General features: G+C 54.4%; 1 protein-coding gene across 1 annotated transcript in view; it reads right to left on the bottom strand.

Annotated features, from left to right (window-relative positions):
* The window catches only part of WDR70 (WD repeat domain 70), a 1,822,964-nt gene that overhangs the window by 584,606 nt on the left and 1,218,218 nt on the right, over nt 1–20,140 (bottom strand). The window lies entirely within an intron of this gene.

Genomic DNA, 20,140 nt, shown 5'->3' with positions numbered 1-20,140 from the left:
GGGATCTGCCACTGACCCAATCGTGGTCCGTGAGCCACCACTGCAACTGTCTTGCAGTGCCCTCCGAGATCAGGACGTGGTCGGACAAGTTGCCCTGATGTTGAGCCCACTGGAACTTCAGGTCCCACTGCAGAGCCCGCATCCGCCACCTGGCGTGATATACCAGCAGGGGGCCATCAGACCCAGCAGCCGTAGGGTCATCCTGACCGAAACTCGGGATAAAGGCTGAAAGATCGGAATCAGAGCCTGAATATACCGAACCCGCTGTTCGGGAGGATAGACCTGAAACTGCGCCGAGTCCAGAACCACTCCGATGAAGAGGAGCTTCTGGGAGGCACTCAGATGTGACTTTGGCACGTTGATGGAGAACCCCAGCAAATGCAGGAGGTCGGCCGTAGTCTGGAGGTGGGAGACGACTGTTCGGGCGAGCCCGCCTTCAACAACCAGTCGTCGAGATAGGGGAAGACTGGATCCCCTAATCTGTGCAGATGAGCTGGGACCACCGCCATCACTTTCGTGAACACCCGAGGGGCACTGGTGAGGCCGAAGGGAAGCACAGTGAACTGAAAATGCTCCTGACCCACCGTGAACCACAGGTAACGCCGGTGGGCCGGCAGGACGGGGATGTGAAAATAAGCGTCCTGCAAGTCCAACGCTACCATCCAGTCTCCAGGGTCTAGGGCGGCCAGAACCTGAGCTAAAGTCAGCATCTTGAACTTCTCCTTCTGGAGGAAGGCGTTGACGCTCCTGAGGTCCAAGATAGGGCATAGGCCCCCTTTGCCCTTCTTGGGAACCAGAAAGTAGTGGGAGTAACAACCCCGTCCTACTTCTGGGCCAGGAATGCGCTCGATGGCCCCCTTGGCCAAGAGGGCTGTAACTTCCTCCTGCAGAAGTTGCAAGTGATACCCCGACATGCGGTGGTACTGCGGTGGCATGGCTAGAGGGGTCGCCTCGAAGGGGAGGGAGTAGCCCCTTCGGACGATTTGCAGCACCCACCTGTCCGAAGTGATGGTACGCCAGTGGAGCAGGTGATGGCGAACTCTGCCTCCCACTGGCATGGAATGGGCCTGAAAGCTCGGACTAGGAAAGCTTTGAGGCAGATGCTGCGGGAGCAGATGTGGACTGACCGGCTCTCTGTCCCCCTGCTCCGCCACGGCGGAATCCACATCCGTGACCGCATCATGCCCCTCAGCAAGACCCTGGGCGAGCCGTGTCGTGGCCTCCTCTGGACACTGGGGCAGCACGTCCGCCACCATATCCCACAAAGAGTGGGTGTAACGGTCCAAAAGGCACTCAATCATAGGCATTTATAAAGCGCACTACTCACCCGGAGGGTCTCAAGGCGCTAGGGGGGGGGGGGTCCGCTACTGCTCGAACAACCAGGTCTTGAGCTTCTTCCTGAAGGAGAGGTGGTCTTGGGTCAGGCGTAGGTCGGTGGGGAGGGCGTTCCAAGTCTTGGCGGCCAGGTGGGAGAAGGATCTTCCTCCTGTTGTCGCTCTGTGGATGCGGGGGACGGCTGCGAGGGCGTGACTGGTCGAGCGGAGGTGGCGTTTGGGAGCGTAGAAGTTGAGGCGGCTGTTGAGGTAGGTCGGGCCTTGGTTGTGTAGGGCTTTGTGTGCGTGGGTGAGGAGCCGGAAGGTGATTCTTTTGTTGATCGGGAGCCAGTGCAGGTCTCTCAGGTGTCTGGAGATGTGAGTTCGTCTGGGGACGTCGAGGATGAGTCTCGCCGAGGCGTTCTGGATCCGCTGGAGTCTCTTCTGGAGCTTGGCGGTGGTACCGGCGTAGAGGGCGTTGCCGTAGTCCAGTCGACTGGTGACGAGGGCCTGGGTGACCGTTTTCCTGGTCTCGGTGGGGATCCACCGGAAGATCTTACGTAGCATGCGCAGGATGTTGAAACAGGACGAGGAGACGGCGTTGACTTGTCTGGTCATGGAGAGGGAGGAGTCCAGGATGAAGCCCAGGTTGCGTGCGTGGTCTGTCGGTTTGGGTGCGTTGCCCAGGGCGGGGGGCCACCAGGAGTCGTCCCAGGCGGAGGGTGAGGAGCCCAGGATTAGGACTTCCGTCTTGTCTGTGTTCAGTTTCAGGCGGCTGGTCGTCATCCACTCGGCCACGTTTTTCATCCCTTCGTGTAGGTTGGCTCTGGCGGTGGCGGGGTCGTTGGTCAGGGAGAGGATCAGCTGGGTGTCATCGGCGTAGGAGATGATGTTCAGGTTGTGTTGGCGTGCGATGGCCGCAAGGGGGCTCATGTAGACATTGAAGAGGGTGGGGCTGAGCGAGGAGCCCTGAGGGACGCCGCAGATGACTTCCGTGGCTTCTGATCTGAACGGGGGCAGGCAGACTCTCTGTGTCCTTCCGGTGAGGAAGGAGATGATCCATTCCAGTGCCTTCTCCTCGATCCCGACGTTGCTGAGGCGCTGCACTAGGGTGCGGTGGCAGACAGTGTCGAAAGCCGCGGAGAGGTCCAGGAGGATGAGGGCCGCTGTTTCTCCGTTGTCCAGCAGGGTTCGGATGTCGTCGGTGGCGGCGATGAGGGCGATGATGGACCGCAACCCCAGACTGAGGGAGGAAAACAGTTTCTTGCCAAACTGCTCCAACCTTTTGGATTCCCGATCCGGAGGTGCGGACGGGAAGGCTGTTTGGGACGTGGAGGCCTGGATAACCAGACTATCAGGGGTGGGGTGTACGGACAGAAAGCTGGGGTCGCCCGGAGCTGGGCGGTGGCGCCGGGCCACGTTCCGATCCACAGGAGAGACTGTGGAGGGCTTGGACCAAGTGCCCATCAGAATGTCGGTGAGGGCCTCATTAAACTGCAGCAGAGGCTCCTAAGAGCTTACTAGCGGTTGAAGCACCTCAGTGAGGAGGTTAGTCCTCACGGCCGCTGCAGGGAGCTCCAGGTGTAAGGCCTGGGCCGCCCTGCGCAGCACCACAGCATAAGTCGCACCCACCTCCGTAGCCACGGAAGGAGGAGAGATGAAACCAGTGTCAGGCGAAGTGTCTAGACCACTGGCATCCCCCAGCTCGTCTGCCCAGTCCTGACTTAACTGTCACTGCTGTGACAGAGGGTCCTCAGACCCCTCCCAGTCCTCCCCATCATCCGTCTCCTGGTAAACAGGCAGAAAGGACGGAGCCGGGTCATAGATGAAATGCTCACCCATCGACGCCGGAGATGGCGCCGAGCGGCGCCGGACCCGGACAGGGGCTGAAACTAGGGACGGTGTCGTCCGAGGACAGCGCCGGGAGCGACACCATGTGGGTCGGCGCCAGCGGAGGAGCCATGAGGTCAACTGGCGTCGACCGGGATCCAGGCCTGGATCCCACAGGGACCTGCGTCGTCGGGACCGAAGCACCAGGAGTCTAAGTCGACTCGAAAAAGAGATACAAAAATGTCCAAAAAGTTAGTAAAAAAATGACTAAGGGTACACTCTTCCCGGATCTGCACTTACTGGCGCGGAAAAAAGAAGAACTGACGTCAGCGCGCGAGATCGGCGTCTAAGTACTCCGACGACGTCATCCCGGCGATCACAACGCCGACGACGGACGCGGAGTCGCAGACGACGCCTACCGACGCGCAAGAGTACTGCTGACGAAAAATCTTTCCGGATCCAGTCTGATGCCTGGGTATATTTAAAGGTAAGGAATCTAACGTGTTTTTTTCAGATACGGATTTTTAATGTAGGAGCGCACACTCTGAGGACAATGGGATGTCAATGTGTGCGAACACACTCTTAAACAATGGTAAATATATTAGTGTTTGTGCACCCAGCAATGACTCCGAGGGGATGTATGTATGCAGTGCTCACCCACAGAGGATTTGGAGATGTTTTGTGTAAGAGCACGCACACGTGACTGCCAAAGAGAAGTTCAGGTGTGAAAGCCATGATTCAGGGCGATGGGAGGACGCACACATGAAGGGCATTGGGCTGCTGACTGTGTTAGTACACACTCTCCATGGTAACTCACCGACTCCTAAATTACACCAGGGTGGGGGGGCGGAGCTTAGCTAGCAGCGAAGATGGCTGCTTGAGCCCGGAGCTCCGGCAAGCGGCAAAACAATCCTGCAATTATCCGGCCCCACGCTCCTTTCAACGGTGATCGAACTGTGCTCCTGAGCGACGAACCTGGTGTGCCACCTCCAGATGCGGTTTGGGCGCGAGGTTTGACCGAGGGCGAAAAGCGGAGATTGACTATCCTGGAGGAGGTGCTGGGCCGCGGATCCCCGACCTCGGGTGCGTGCGCGGGCGGCCTGACGTCACCGTGCGTGCGGGCGGTAGGACCACGCGGAGGCAGACCGCCCGGGTGGGCCCTCGCGATTGCTGCCTGCACCTGAGAGGGGAGAGTCGTGGTGCGACCTAAAGAGCGGCCCCTAGTTGGGGGCACCAGCGGAGGAACGGACCTTGATGCCGGGATCCCTCATCCCACGCAGCGACCCCCGCCGCGATCGGACGGCTGGAGGCCCCTACGATCGTCATACCTAGGCGAGTAACCGGAGGTGCCGGAGCGGCAGATCAAATTGGAGAGGAGTTTTGGGGCACGACGAAGAGGTGTGGCGACCTTGTGGCGTGGGAAGCCCGGCCGCCGACTACACGGCCCGTGGTGATAGGATCGGCAGGAGCTGCGACCCGGAGTCGATCGCCGGAGCACTCTCAGGTGGAGTGTACTGGCCAGGAGGGGTTGCTGCGGGGAGTCCAACCCTGCCACTGGAGAAGTTGATAGTAGCCTCGTGAGGGGGCGCAGCTGGGCAAGTGACCGCGGAGTGGTGTGCCAGCCAAGTGGAGAGCTGAAGCGCGAATAGCGGCTTGCGCCTTGGGGCAGTGTACAGTGTGAAGGCCCAGACACGGTGGTGCGTGGCGGTGGATGATACAACACACGGAGCGGGGGTGACTCTGAGAGGTGACCTACCTGCGCAGGACTAGCACTTACCCTCCACCTTGGCTCTCTGAATGTTGGAAAGGTGGTGGGACAGAGCAGAGCACCGCGGGGTGGAGCGGTGGGCCTGATCTAGGGAGCTGGGCCTCTACATCGGCGGCGGGGACTGCTGAGGGCGCTGCGACTGCGCCGATCGGTGCTTTGCCCCGGGTGGCGAGCGAGGTTGGAGTGGGAGCAAGCACGCTCATCTCTGTGAGGTGCCGCCCGAGGTGGAATCGCTGGCTACAGTACGAGGAGGGAAGAGCGTAGCCGCGCGGCGGCCAGATTACAGATGGGTAAAACCGACAAGGCACAGACGAAATTGTCATTTGAACAGCGGCGCCCCAGAACCCAGACCCCGACGGAGGGGGCGGCCGGGGGCGCGTCTGTACCCCCGGAGGAAGAACAGGATATTAGGGGCCTGCTGCTGTCCATGGAGAGAGGATTGCAGAGTGGTATCACCTCCCTCGGCGCCAAGATAGATGCCCTATCGTACAGGATGGATCGAATGGGAGAGCGCATTGATAAGCACGCGGAGCGCCTGGACCAGTCAGAACAACGCATATCGGAGGTAGAAGGAGCTCAGACGTCGCTGGACTCGGACCAAAAGAAACTTGGCCGTCTGATGCAGGCCCTACAGGACAAAACAGAAGACCTTGAGGCCCGTACCCGTCGGTGCAACTTGTGCATAACCATCTTGCCAGAGACGACGCCAACGGGCAGAATGGAGTGCTTTATAGAAACGCTACTTGTGGAACTGCTCGGGAAAGATGTGCTTTCGGGAATGTTTGTAGTGGAGAGAGCGCACAGATCCCTTGGCCCCAGGCCCCCTCCGGGAGCGCCTCCTCGACCGATTAATGCTAAACTACTGAACTATCGGGACAGGGACGTGGCCCTGCAAGTGGCTCGGGAGAAGAAGACTTTGGTGTACGAAGGGTCGACCATCTCACTTTACCCGGATTTCACGGCCAGAGTTCAGGAGGCGCGGCGCCAGTTCACTCCAGCCAAAAAACAACTGCGTGAGTTGGGCCTGGACTACGCGATGTTGTATCCTGCCAAGTTGCGAGTCAATAGACAGGGCAGATCGCACATTTTCATTGACCCTAAGGTACTGCAGAAAGTGCTGAAAGACTGGAGCAAGGAGCACTGACGGAGTCCTGAGCAGCAACCGCAGGGGGGAGCTACGGACGGCGGGATGGATGAACAAGACTGACCCTAATGGCAGGCAAGAAAGAGACGCACTTTGTGATTACTGAGAAGCTCCGAGTGGGAGGTGGAGGGAGGGAGGGAGGGAATGGCTATGGTAAACTGATTTGGGGGGGAAAAAGGGACTGCCGTAAATTTCTGCCTGTGGTGCTAAGTGTCTGCTGAGTGTTCCCAAGTGGGGTTTGGCGAGGTGAACTCTCGCGTAGAGATCAAGGCCTGGCGGGTGAGCTATCAAATTCCGTATACTGGTCAGGGCGCGAGAGCCTCGCTGGCTATCTGGGAATTATGGAAGGTCGGAGTGGTATAACCAGACGCAGTCAAGGAAAGGCGTGGGGGTATATATTCGCTTGCCGCGCCGGGGGGTTGCCAAGAGTTGCCAGGTGTTAACTCGCTACAATCTAAGAACCGAGCGACCTCCGCCCGCGAGTGAATTCCACAACTTCAGGGCCAAGTTGGGGAGGGGTCTGCTGTGGGGGGGGGGGGGGGGGGGGGGGGAGGGTTGTATAGGTCAAGTTAGGAGGTCATACTGTCAGGGTGCTTTGCTTTGCTCACTTTGGCGCATTAGCTGCTTGCGGCACACAGTAGCATACGATGTACGCTTCAGAGAGAATGGCGTCGCCTAACAACATAGATACAACAGGACAGCTTGGCGCTATTAGATTGCTTACTTGGAACGTCAGGGGACTGAATGATCATCGAAAGCTCCGCAAAGTCCTTCACTACCTTAAACGGCACGATATAGATGTGGCTCTATTACAGGAAACACATCTCCCTCATAATAGCCCCATGCTGCGCACCAGAGGGTTGTTGGGTAATGCACACGCGGCCGGTTTCACCACTCACTCCAGGGGGGTGCTGACCTGGGTCAACCCTAGGACAAACTTCAGATCGCATTTACTAAATGCGGATGGTGCGGGCAGGTTTGTGCTCTCGCGTATCCAGGGTAGAGGGCTGGACTTATTGCTGGTCAATACCTTTGGCCCTAACTATGACTGTCCGGAATTTTACACAGCGCTGGCGCACACAGTGAGGGACTGCGGCGTGCAGCACGTGGTGTGGGGAGGAGACTTTAATGTGGTCCTGAACCCAGAACTAGATAGATCTGGAGGCCCTGCTAGGACGCTGTCGGCTGCAGCTCACGTTATAGAGCGGGAAATGCTTTGTCTGGGTCTGGTTGATGTGTGGAGAACTCTTAATCCTGAGCGGGGGGGTTTTACTCACTATTCGGCGTATCACAACTTGCATACGCGTATTGATTACTGGTTGGCGTCGGCGTCTCTTTTGACGCGGGTGCGAGCATGCCAGGTGTTGCCGCGCACCCTGGCTGATCACTCACCGGTCCTACTGCTTTTGGCGGCGCCCAGAAACTCCGTTCCACCGTTTTTATGGCGGTTCCCCCGTACTCGCTGCTGGACCCCCTTTTTAAAGACGAGCTGGCTGAAGCAATCGAGTTGTTCTTTGACACTAATGTGGGTTCCGTGGACAGCTTCCAGACGATCTGGGAAACGTTCAAGGTTTATATCAGGGGGGTGGCAATGGCCAAACATTCCGGGGTGTTGCGGGATATCCGGCAAAGACTTGCGACATTGGAACGCAGGCTAGGGGACCTGGAAACTAGGAAGCACATGGGGACGTCGGCAGGCGTTGCAGAGGAGATGAAGGTTCTCCTGGCTGAATACCATGATGCGGCGGATGCGGAGGTGCTGCATTTGGGGAAGTACGCCACAGCCAGAGTGTATGGGGAAGGCGATAGGCCCGGTGCTGTATTAGCTAATATACTAAAGGCCCGCAGGGGTAGAACAGTTATCACCAAGATCAGATCGGAGGAGGGGGTGCTATTAACGGAAGCGGCGGATATCGCTGCGCACTTTCAGTCGTATTATACTAACCTTTATGCCTCCCAACAGACCGACATGGAAGAGAGCATCCGGGATTATTTGGATTATATTAAGCTGCCTTTCCTCACAAATGAGCATAGGGAATTTCTGGCCCTTCCCATTGAGAAGGATGAGATATTGGAGGCACTGGCAGGCATGAAGGCGAATAGCGCCCCAGGGGCGGATGGCCTCACAGTGGCCTTTTACAGAGCATTCATCGATCAGCTACTCCCACACATATCGACTCTGTTTGATGATATGTGTGTAGCTGGACACATGCCGCCAACCATGAGAGAGGCTATTTTAGTCGTGATCCCCAAGCCGGGTAAGTCGCCTGATGAATGCAGTTCGTATAGGCCGTTGTCGCTGCTAAATGTTGATACCAAGCGGTATGCGAAGGTCTTGGCCACACGCTTGGCTCTGCTCACATCGGAGCTGGTCGCCCCTGGAGCAGGCGGGGTTCGTGCCTGGCAGAAATCTAACGTACAATCTGAGAACGGTGTTTGGCACTATGCAGCATGTCCGCCGGGACACGCGTGCTTTGGCGGGCTTCCTGGATATGGAAAAAGCTTTTGATTCGATAGAATGGCCGTTCATGCGACAGGTTCTGGCAAGAATGGGGTTGGGCCCGGTCTTTTTACAACTGATAGGGGTGCTGTATAGGGGACCTACTGCGAGGATACGTCTGGGCGACCAGGTTACGGAGGCTATACCCATCTCGAGGGGGACGCGATACGGTTGCCCCCTGTCACCTATATTATATGCCCTGGTGGCGGAGCCCCTGGCTTGCGCCCTCCGAGAGTCTCAGAGGAATTAACTTCCCTACTTATAAGATAGTGGTCTCCACGTATGCGGACGATACCCTGTTATACGCCAGGGACCCGGAGAATAACTTAGCCCCGGTTCTGCGAGAGGTGGTTCATTTTGGGGCGCTCTCAGGCTTGAGAGTTAACTGGAATAAGTCCATAGCTTTCCCGCTGACTCCGATTACTACCCCTTTTGAAATGGAGTACCCGCTCCAGTGGTCGAACGACTCGGTTCGATACCTGGGAATCCAACTGCATACGGACTCGGAGGTAGTGCTCTCCGAAAACTACGGGAGGGCCATCAGCAAACTCGAAGATGATGTAGAGACCTGGATCCAGCTTCCCCTCTCGTTGTTGGGTCGAGTGTCCATTATGAAAATGGTAGTACTGCCCAGATTCCTATTTTTGTATGTCAATATCCCTATAGTGCTGTCACGTGCTTTCTTTGCTAGACTCACGGAGTCATTGTTGCGGCTGGCATGGGCGGGTAGGCAGGCGCGTGTCAGCTGGCGCGTCTTGACGTTGCACTGCCACTTGGGCGGCCTGGGGGCACCTGACCTGGAATTGTACTAAAGGGTTGCGCAGGGAGCTCAGGCTCATAGCTGGATACACGGTGATGACGCTGCCTCATATTTAAAGCTTGAGAAATTGTTTGCGGCACCGCTCCCGCTCCCTGCTGTTATTTTTGAGGTGCCGGACCGTCGGACTGGGTTCTTAGATTCACTGAACTCGACCAGGCACGCATGGAATAATATTCTACAGCAAACGGCGGGGGCATTATTGTACTCACCAGCAATGCCGCTTGATTGGGCGGTCTGGCTGTCCCCCTGCAGAGATGAGGGGGTTGTGCGATCCCTCCGTGCGCTGGGTACACGCTCGATGGGGGATCTGTTTGCAGATGGTGTTGCTAAGACATGGGAAGAGGTTTCTGCCTCAGCAGATACCGCCACACAATTGCAGCATTACCAATTTCACAGAGTGCGACATGCATGGAGGCAGCTCCTGGGGGACGATATGGCTGAACCTCCGGAGGTCCAGAAGTTGACCTTCATTATTAAGCACAAAAGCCCTCACAAGTTAATTTCAAAATTATACCACACTGCGATGTCGCAGAGGTCGCAGGAATACATGAAGTCTAGGTTAGCCTGGCAGAGAGACCTTGAAAGTGCAATAGATGATGCTATGTGGGTATACTGCTGTTCGGGGATTCGACTAATATCTTTGCATGGCAGGCACAGGTTGATCCACTTCAAGTTCATAAATAGAGTATATTACACACCGGAGAGGCTGCATCGGTACGGCCTACGGGACGGGACTGCATGCGACTTTATGCATCTAGCGTGGCACTGTCCTGGTATACGTAGTTTCTGGGAGGCGATTTTTAAGCAGATCTCTAAAGTAGCAGAATTAGATTTAACTCCAGACCCTGCGGTCGCCCTGCTGGGGCACTCTAGAGTGCTGCCTAGGGCGGTGCGACGGCTGGTGGACATGGGAATGCTCATGGCTAAGCGCAGAGTAGCGCTTTGCTGGATGCGGGGCCCCGTGCCTACGGTGGCGCAGTGGACGCGTGATGTGCTTTACTGCTGTACGCAGACGGAGAGGTTCAGCGAGCTTCTCCCACCGCGCAGTAGACCAAAACATTTTTGGGAGCTATATGTTGACTATCTTGGAAGGGGTGGAGAGGAGGCGAGTGCTGTGGTGGGAAAGAACAACTTGGAGGTACCGGGCGAGACGCTGAGGAAGATTGCGAGGGTGGGGAGGTCACATAATTCAAACTCTGGTGTGCTTTGGTCTGGGACAATAACAGGCATTGGTGATGCATCATGATGGGTGGTGCGTATTGAAGTTGGGTGCAAAAATGACTCTAAGCAGGTTACTGACAGGACACCTCATTTGTTGGCATTGGGGGGGGAGGGGTAGGGTGAAGTATCAGTTGGGGATTGAGTTTTATGTTATGATTTTTATTCTAGTTGTTTTTTTACGGTAGTAGATGAAAGACAAGGATAAAAATGTACCCCTGTTTGGGGCGTAGTCTAATGGTGACGACATACAGGACAATAACAAGGAAGATATTTGTTACCGCCCCATCTGTATACAGTGATGCCCAGCCTCCTGGATGTGGGATAAACTGGAAAGATATGTAATTATTTGCACTACGGCAGCCGGCCTCCGGGTTGTAGGCACACAGCTATGTATGTCAATGCATGTGGTCAGTTCAAAATAAATTATTTAAAAAAAAAAAAAAAAAATTACACCAGGATGAGCATTCACTCTCGAGACCCAAGGATAGCACTCATACAACCGCACTCTCGGGGCAGAGGGGAGGTAGAGGGTTTCGTGCAAGTCACAGATGCTGGGTGGGGTTCACCCTCTTGTGAACAAAGAAATTATGGTTTTTTTTTTAAATATCTTTATAGCATTTTGTCTTTTCGGTTACATAAAATCTAAACATCGGCATATATTGCACTTGTAATAACATTGTCGGTGCTGAGTTGCTATGTACATCAACCAAGATAGTTTCCATTTCCAACAATGATCATCAATGTGTAAATATGACAATGTATACAGGGGTGCGCGACCCATACTCAACTCGACTTTGAGAGCGTTACACGTCTATGGGTGAAAAAGATTATATATATGCCGAAAGTGAACAAAGGAATTATGATGAGCGTGTGAGCGTATACTCAAAGAATCATTCCTGGATGCAAAATGAGTGAGAACAGCCTCATAGACAACCCCGGAACGCAGGTGTATGCACAATCAGTCTAGAACGAATGATGGGGGAGGGGAGTACCCCTAGACTCCACCTGGGTCAGCACACTTCATTGAACGCCCGAGAACGCGTGGTGTGTGTTCTCATGCAAGACATATGTATATGCATTTATTAAATATCTCTAGATGCCACCTAGGTGAGTACATTCTCCCGAACAATCCAAGGAACTCATGAAAAACCCAAGATGTGTGGTTTCTGGTGCACGCTCTTGTGTAACCAGGGATGGCTATCACGTAATTGCTGCTTTCCTCTCATTTCTAAAAGTATTTGGGGTGGAGACTTGAAAGAATGCTCTATACAATTATGACAGTTCATGTACTCCGCCTGTGCAGGCACACACTTGTTTACAGTCTAAAGGCAGCATGCTGTAAGTGCACACACTCGTGAAATGTAAGTGTTGGAGGCATGTTAAAGGATGCTATTGTCTGAACCAGACACAACGCCATCTGCTTGAGTGGATGCTCGTGAACAACCTTGGTGCACCAGGTGTGTGGGTCTGTGTGATGTATGTGTGTGTGTGTGTGCGCGTGCCAACAACATAGTAATGCAGGGACTGTGTGCAAACATTTCTGTGCAACCCAGGGAAAAGGCAGATGCATGTGCACGGACAAGAATGGCATTCTAGATGCATGTTTGTATGCGTGAGCACTGAGCACACAACTCACTCCTCACTGAAGGTGCCAGATGTCCCCTGCTGGAGGTCGGTGGTGCAGGTGCACAGTACAGTAGCGTTGTTTGAACAGACGCGGTTCATCTACGATGCTGGTGTGCTGGCCCGCTCTAAAGGGTTTCCTTTGCACGAGTAGCGCGGCACTACACTGTGTACCTCAAATACTTTACAACTTCGACTGTCAGAAGACATTCATCATGTGTGGCACGCGTTCAGAATGATTTGCCAATAATTACAATGTTATTGCCAATGTTTTATGATTAATAACCGCCTCCGCCTCACCCCCACACACAATTACTTTCACAGACGCGCGTATTTATTTAAAATAGAAAAAAAAAATGTTTTTACAAGCGAACCTGCAGCAGTTACTCAGAGCGGAACCCACTGTGTGGCAAGATGGTGTTAACAAAGGCTTGTGTGTGTGTGTGCAGCGGGAATTACTTTCAGAATGCGCCCCCTGTCATGCGCAAAAATTGTACTCTCGGGAATGTGTTTAGAACAGAAACGCATTCCAGTAGGAGTGAGGCGCTAGAGTGTGGAATTATGTCATTATCAAAGGTCCTGTGAGGTAGTTGTAGAGGGGAAGGCTTACACTGCTATTGGGGAAGTGAGGGAGCTTTCAATAGGAAGAAGCTCTTAAACAAGCATCGATCTCTTGTCTTTATGGGGCCATGTGTTTCAAACACAGGGCCCCATAAAGATAAGAAAGTGCTTCACGACAGCCGTGAAGCAGGCGAGCCAGTTCGGCTCCGAGACAAAGGGCGTGAACAGAAAACCCTAATTTTCAATGGCAGGCCACCGTTTAGCATAAACTGTGACGCCAGCCAATGGAAATGAGGGGCGTGGCTTAAAGCCTTCTTCTCAAAGTCCTCTCTAACAAAATCTCTCGCGGAGGCGGAGCACGCACGACCTAAAAACTGACATCATCCACTGGAGGATCGTAATGCAGAGGGACACAAAACAGCCAAGTACCAAGATGCACTTTTCCAACCCATCTGGGCGTCCATCAGGGGGCAATTAATATAAAACCAGTGATTAACTAACTTGTTGTTTCATCTCTGCCCCTCATGTGATGTTACCGGCTCACCTCTGAGGAAGGTCAATGATGACCAAAATATATTAGGACTGCTGAGCTGTTTGATTAAAGGATTAAAGTGTTGCGGAGTGCTGCTGCCTCTTTGATGTAAGGGAGGCTCTGAAATGATTCAGAAATATCTGCACAGTTCATTTATAAGACATTTACATTTTGCTGTGAGCTAGAAAAAAGCCTTTCCTTTCAAACACCAGTAGGAAAAGTAAACATCAAATTCCCTTGGAAGCCAGAGGTTGAGATTGGACGTCTGTCCTTGCACAGCAAATGTGACAAGATAAGAACAAAGTTTAAAGGCCTGTTTACAAAAAGCGAGCACTCATGGAAGAATACAAGGAGGAGACTAAAACAAATAAAGCCAGCAAATAGAAAGCAAGCAACTGTGAGTAACAAAACACAAAGCCAACAGTAAACAATGGGCGGAATACATTCACAGGGAAGTTTTCAGAATGATGTCCCCAAGAAGTCTTTCACAAACCAGAGAAGGAGTAGTTTATTTTCTGTAACTCCAGTTCTGTAGTGGGGGTATCTCTGTTATAGTCATAATCTAGTGAATAGTCCCGCCCATGTGCGTGGACCCCGGAGCAATAAAAAATAATCTCTAAAAGGTGACAAATCATGCAGACCTGCATACACCTTTAAGAGAGAATTTAATTTAAAGACAGATAATGCAGCCTATACCCACAGGCTACACTGTCCAGTACTTCAACTAGAATTCCACCAACATCCACAAACAGCACTGCCTGTCCAGCTTTTCTCCACATAGGAAAAAACCCTGCCTCTACCAGCAAAAGCCTCTGGAACGATAGAGAGGAAGGAGTGGACAGACAAGCCCCATAGGCTGCCATTATGTGGCTTAAAACAGGATACTGTGCCTTTAAGAAAACTTTCCAGGTTTCCAGAACTTTCCCCAGTATCCCAGAATGCCCAGCAGGTCCCATTTACTTTCAGTTCTTTTTGAAGGCGTAGCACGCCAGACCTGTAGCATTCTACATATGAATAAGTATCTCTCCACCGGGGAGGAGGGCGGGCGCTTATGACTAGAACAGAGATACCCCCACTACAGAACTGGAGTTACAGAAAATAAACTACTCCTTCTGTAGTAGGGGATCTCTGTGTATAGTCATAATCTAGTGAATAGAATGGTAAGCCCATCCCCACACAACAAAAGCGGTGGAGAACACACAAGACACTACCACTACTGTGCGAACAAATTTCGCAGCGAAGCCTGTCCAACCTGAGCATCTGTCCTGGCATCCGTGTCCAGACAGTAATGTGCAGCAAAGGTATGGACCGACTTCCAAGTGGCCGCCTTGCAGATTTCCGCAATCTGAACATTACGCAGCAAAGCCGTCGTGGCAGCTTTGCCCCTGGTGGAATGAGCCTTAGGTTTACCCCCTAAGGTCTTATTAGCCTTTTGATAACACAATTGTATGCAGGACACAATCCACCGAGAAATGGACTGCTTAGAGGTCGCAAGACCAGTCCTGACTGAGCCATAATTAACAAACAATTGGTCAGACCTACGAATATCCTTGGTCTTATCCAGATAAAATTTCAACACCCTCCGAACATCCAGGGAATGGAGAGACCTTTCCGCTGGCGAAGAGGGATTCTGAAAGAACGTAGGTAAAGTTATAGTCTGGTTGACATGAAAGTCAGAGATAACCTTAGGAAGAAATTTAGGGTGAGTATGCATCACAACCTTAGCAGCATGAAATACAGAATAAGGTTCTTGACAACATAATGCCTGAAGTTCACTCACCCTGCGGGCCGATGTAATGGCCACTAGGAACGCCGCCTTCCAGGATAGGTGCTGCAATGAAGCCTTGTGAATGGCTTCAAAAGGCTCCTTCATCAGTCTGGACAGCACCACATTCAAGTCCCAGGAAGGAGAGGGAAGTCTGACGGGAGGAAACACTTTCTTCAAGCCTTCCAAAAAATCCTTGACCACAGGGATCTGAAAGAAGGAAGTCTGTGAAGGGCATTTCCTGTACGCAGTCAAAGCAGCCAGATGAACCTTAATGGAATGGAAATTAAGGCCAGACTGCGCCAGATGTAAAAGGTACGGAAGGATGACATCTTCCTTACATGTCGTCGGATCAAAGTTCTTGGACTTACACCAGATACACAACCTCTTCCACTTGTAAGCATAGGATGTCCTAGTGGAAGGTCGTTTAGACTCCTTCAGTATGTCCATACAATTGTCTGGTAGATTCAGATGGCCATATTGCACTATTTCAGGAGCCATGCCGCCAAACTCAAAGACGAGAGGTTGGGGTGCAACATCCGCCCCCCGAACTTCGTGAGAAGGTCCGGCCTGCACGGCAACCGCATGTGAGGAAGGAGAGACCGGTGAAGTAGGTCCGTGAACCACCACTGCCTGGGCCACTCCGGGACGATCAGGATCATCCGCGCCCTGGACTGGGACAGCTTGATGAGCACTGCCGGAATCAGGGGAATGGGTGGAAAAGCGTACAGAAAGCTGTTCGACCAATCGATCCATAGCGCATTCCCCAGCGTCCCCCGCTGGTAGTACCTGGATGCGAAGTCTCGGCATTTGCTGTTTTCGGCGGTGGCGAACAGATCTACGTCTGGAGTCCCCCACCTTGCGAAGACTTCTCCTAGTACTTCGTCGTTTATGACCCATTCGTGGTTTTCCTGAATCAGCCTGCTCAAGGCGTCCGCCTGAGTATTCTGCACCCCTGGCAGATGCGTGGCCGTAATCGTTAGTCCTCGGGCCAGAAGCCAGTGCCAGATCGCCTGCGCCTCCTGCGACAGAGTGCGCGATCTCGACCCCCCCTGCTTGTTGAGGTAATACATCGTGGTTGTATTGTCCGTCTGTATCAGCAGCGAGTTGGTCTGGAAGGACGGAAGGAAGGCCTTCAGTGCCAGGAAGACAGATCTGAGGTCCAGGAAAATGATGTGGTACGTCGATTCCAAAGCAGACCACTTTCCTTGAATCTGCAAGTCCCCGGAATGCGCTCCCCAGCCCTGGAGAGACGCATCCGTCACGACACTCGTCGTGGGAATGTCCTTGTGGAAGGGAACCCCTTGAGGAGGTTTTCCGCCGAACACCACCACTTCAGAGACTGAAGAGCATGCAGCGACAGTCGTATCTTGTCATCCCACGAGCCTGTCCTCTGATCCCACTGATCCTCCAAGCACTCCTGCAGTGGTCTCATGTGTAGCCGTGCGTGAGGCGTGCGGAAGATACAGTAGGCCATCGATCCCAGTAGAGAAGACACCTTCCTCACAGTCGTCGATGGAGCAGTCCTGAGGTCCTGAGCCTTCCGAAGGAGTGATAACCGTCTCTCCTCCGAAGGAGACACGCTTGCTGACCGTGTATCGATGGAGGCTCCCAGGTACTGTATGCACTGGACCGGAGTCGGGACCGATTTGGACATGTTGACGTGTAACCCCAGCTTGTGCAAGAGAGCGCACGTCCATCGGAAGTGATCTTGCGCTTCCGAGAAGGATGAAGCCTTGATCAGCCAATCGTCCAGATACGGGTAGACAAACACCTTGTTCTTTCGCAGATGCGCCGCCACCACCGCCATGCACTTCGAGAAGGTCCTGGGCGCAGACTTTAGTCCGAATGGCAGTACTGTGTATTGATAGTGATTGGCGCCGACTTGGAATCGCAGGAACTTCCTGTGCTTCCGTGCTATGGGCACATGGAAGTATGCATCCTGTAGATCTATGGCACAGAGCCAGTCTCCCCGTTGCAGCTGAGGGTAAATCTGGTGCAACGATAGCATGCGAAACTTCTCTCTGCGAATCCATTTGTTTGCCTGTCGCAAATCCAGAATGGGCCTGAATTCGTTCTTGTCCTTCTTGCGAACGAGGAAGAACCGAGAGTACAGACCTCTTCCCCTTTGAGACAGAGGTACCTCTTCTACCGCCTTTTTGCTCAACAAGATGTCTGCCTCCGCCTGGAGCTCTCTCAGCTGGAACCGAGAGCTGACCGGCGGGATCGCTGGAGGCGGGCTGATAAACCGAAGACTGTATCCATTGCAAACAATATTCAGCACCCACTTGTCCTGGGTAATTTTTCTCCACTCTGCCGGAAAAAGTTGAATGCTTCCCCCCACTGGAGTGGGTAACGGTTGAGGGGGAAGTAGCCGCTCAGGGCCGAGACCCGGCCGGGCCCTTGGTAGTGGTAGTCGCCTGCTGGCCTCCTCTACCCCTCTGGCGCTTCTGGAAGGGCTTCCGGAACTGCTGCTGTTGGTGCTGCTGCTGTCCCGAACCCTGCCCACACCCTCTGCCCGAAGACCTGAAGACCCGAACCGCCGCTGGAACGGGCGCTTCTTCTTCTCGGCCTTCTCCAACCCGACGGCCGTCAGGGTTTCCGCCTCCGCCTTCATGCGGGCCATCTCATCATCAGCATGTTTCCCGAACAGGGTTTCCCCCGAAAAGGGCAGGTTGGCCACTCTGTGCTGCGCCTCTGGTTTGAGGGACGTCAGGCGCAGCCACGAATGCCGCCTCTGGTGGACGCCATGACAGTAGGCGTGGGCGGCCAACAAGGATACATCCGCCGCCGCGCCGATCACCTGATTAGAAACCAGCAAGCCTTCGCGCACTGTTTCCAAGAAGTCCTCCTTCCTGTCCCGGGGCAGCAGGTCCGCATACTGCTGCAGGGACTCCCACAGGGCCCGGTCGTAACGGCCCAACAAAGCCCCTGCACTCGCCGCCTTCATGGTGGTGGCGGCGGTCCCACACACCTTCCTGCCCGCAGAATAGAGCCAGCGGCTCTCTTTGTCGGGCGGAACCGTCGATGAAGGGGCGGTCGCATGTTGTTTCCTCGCCGCCGTCACGATGGCCGAATCTGGCTTCGGGTCCACCCTCAAAAAGGTAGGGTCCGACTCCGGGGCCCTATACTTTTTCATGAGCCTGGAGGGGGCGGCCTTCATCACCGCGGGAGTGAGGAACAGCTCCAACGCGGGTTCCACCAGTCCTGGTAAAAGGGGCAGTAGAGGGCGAGATAGATGTTTCTTATGAAGTGTCTCGAATATCACGGACGTCGTGGGTGTTGGAACCGTCACCGTGATACCCAACTTTGCTGCCCCTCTCAACAGCACCTCTTGGAAAGAGACCAAATCGTCCACCGGAGACACCCTAGTCCCCGGCGAGTCCGACAGCGTCGGGGAAAAATCTCTGGTCGAGGATCGCGTGTGCAACCTGGATCTGTGCCTCCTACGGCGTCGTCCTGAGTCCGACGAGGACCGTCCATGGCTCCGTGATCTTCTCCTCCTGAGAGAGCGGGAGCGCGACCTCTTCGGCTTCGGTCTGCCCGCCGGTCTAGCCGGTCCCGGCGACCGCGGGCGTCGTGGCTTCGGAGTCCCCTGCGGCGGGGTCGGGTACCTCGGAAGGGAAACCGACCGCGGGGGAACCGCCGGCAGTCCCAATGGAGTGCGTGGTAACGACCGAGGTGGGGGCGGCGGAGGCAGTGGCCGCGGATGTGGAGGCGGTGGTGGAGGCGGTGGTGGTGGTGGAGGTGGTGGTGGTGGCGTTGGCGGAGTCGGAGGTGGAGGAGGCGGTGGCGTAGGCATCTGAGGAGGCGTATACACCACAGAGTACACCGATCCCGATGACTCTCTCGTCCTCGACGTCGATCTTCGCCTCGACGTCGATCTTCGCCTCGACGGCGACCTTCGCCTCGACGGCGACCTCCGTCTCGACGGCGACCTCCGTCTCGACGGCGACCTTCGCCTCGACGGCGATCTGCGCCTCGACGGTGACCTGTGCCTCGACGGCGATCTGTGCCTCGACGGCGATCTTCTTGACCTCGAGCGTCTCGACGTCGATCTTCTCTTCGACGTCGACGTCGACCGTCTCCTCTTCACCGACGGCGAACGGCGATCTCCCCCCGACGGCGAGCGCCGCCGCCGGGTCCGATCTCGACACCGACTGCTGGAAGGCGCCGTAGACGGCGTCGTCGCCGAAGACGCCGATGTAGTCGACGGCGGCCTATTCAGGTCCCTCGACGTCGACCGCCGACGCCGCTTCTCCCCAGAGCCCTGGGGAGACGGCGAACAGATGGTGGTCATCCTCCTCGACGCCGCCGTCGACGCCCTCGACGTCGACGGGGAGTGGGAACGCTTACTGGTCTTCCTGCCCTTGGGGAGCCCCCCAGAGGCCTCAGTATGGGCCAAATCAGCCCCTCCAGACCCACCTGGTGCCTTCAGCCTTCTCTCCTCCAGGATTTGAAACCTGATTTTCATTCTGTCCCTCAGGGTCCTGGCAGAGAACGAGTGGCAGATATCACAGCCTTCAGGCACGTGGGACTGGGGAAGGCAACCTATACACACCTCGTGTGGATCAGTTTTAGCCTTCTTTCTACCACATTCCGGGCACTTGTCGAACAGGCCAGGCATGTTGACAGTACCAGCCACTAAGCACTTGAAAAAGTGACAAAAATTGACAAAAAACTACAATAAACCCTTGAAAAGGGGAGAGCTCAATGCTCCAGGGTCCTGCTAGCAGGAGCCAGAAAAAAGAACCGAAAGTAAATGGGACCTGCTGGGCATTCTGGGATACTGGGGAAAGTTCTGGAAATCTGGAAAGTTTTCTTAAAGGCACAGTATCTTGTTTTAAGCCACATAATGGCAGCCTATGGGGCTTGTCTGTCCACTCCTTCCTCTATCATTCCAGAGGCTTTTGCTGGTAGAGGCAGGGTTTTTTCCTATGTGGAGAAAAGCTGGACAGGCAGTGCTGTTTGTGGATGTTGGTGGAATTCTAGTTGAAGTACTGGACAGTGTAGCCTGTGGGTATAGGCTGCATTATCTGTCTTTAAATTAAATTCTCTCTTAA

The sequence above is a fragment of the Triturus cristatus genome, chromosome 2_1, assembly GCF_964204655.1.
Source record: "Triturus cristatus chromosome 2_1, aTriCri1.1, whole genome shotgun sequence".
Classification (NCBI taxonomy): Eukaryota; Metazoa; Chordata; class Amphibia; order Caudata; family Salamandridae; genus Triturus; species Triturus cristatus.
The sequence above is the reverse complement of the archived record's forward strand: the minus strand, read 5'-3'. Positions and strand labels throughout refer to the sequence as shown.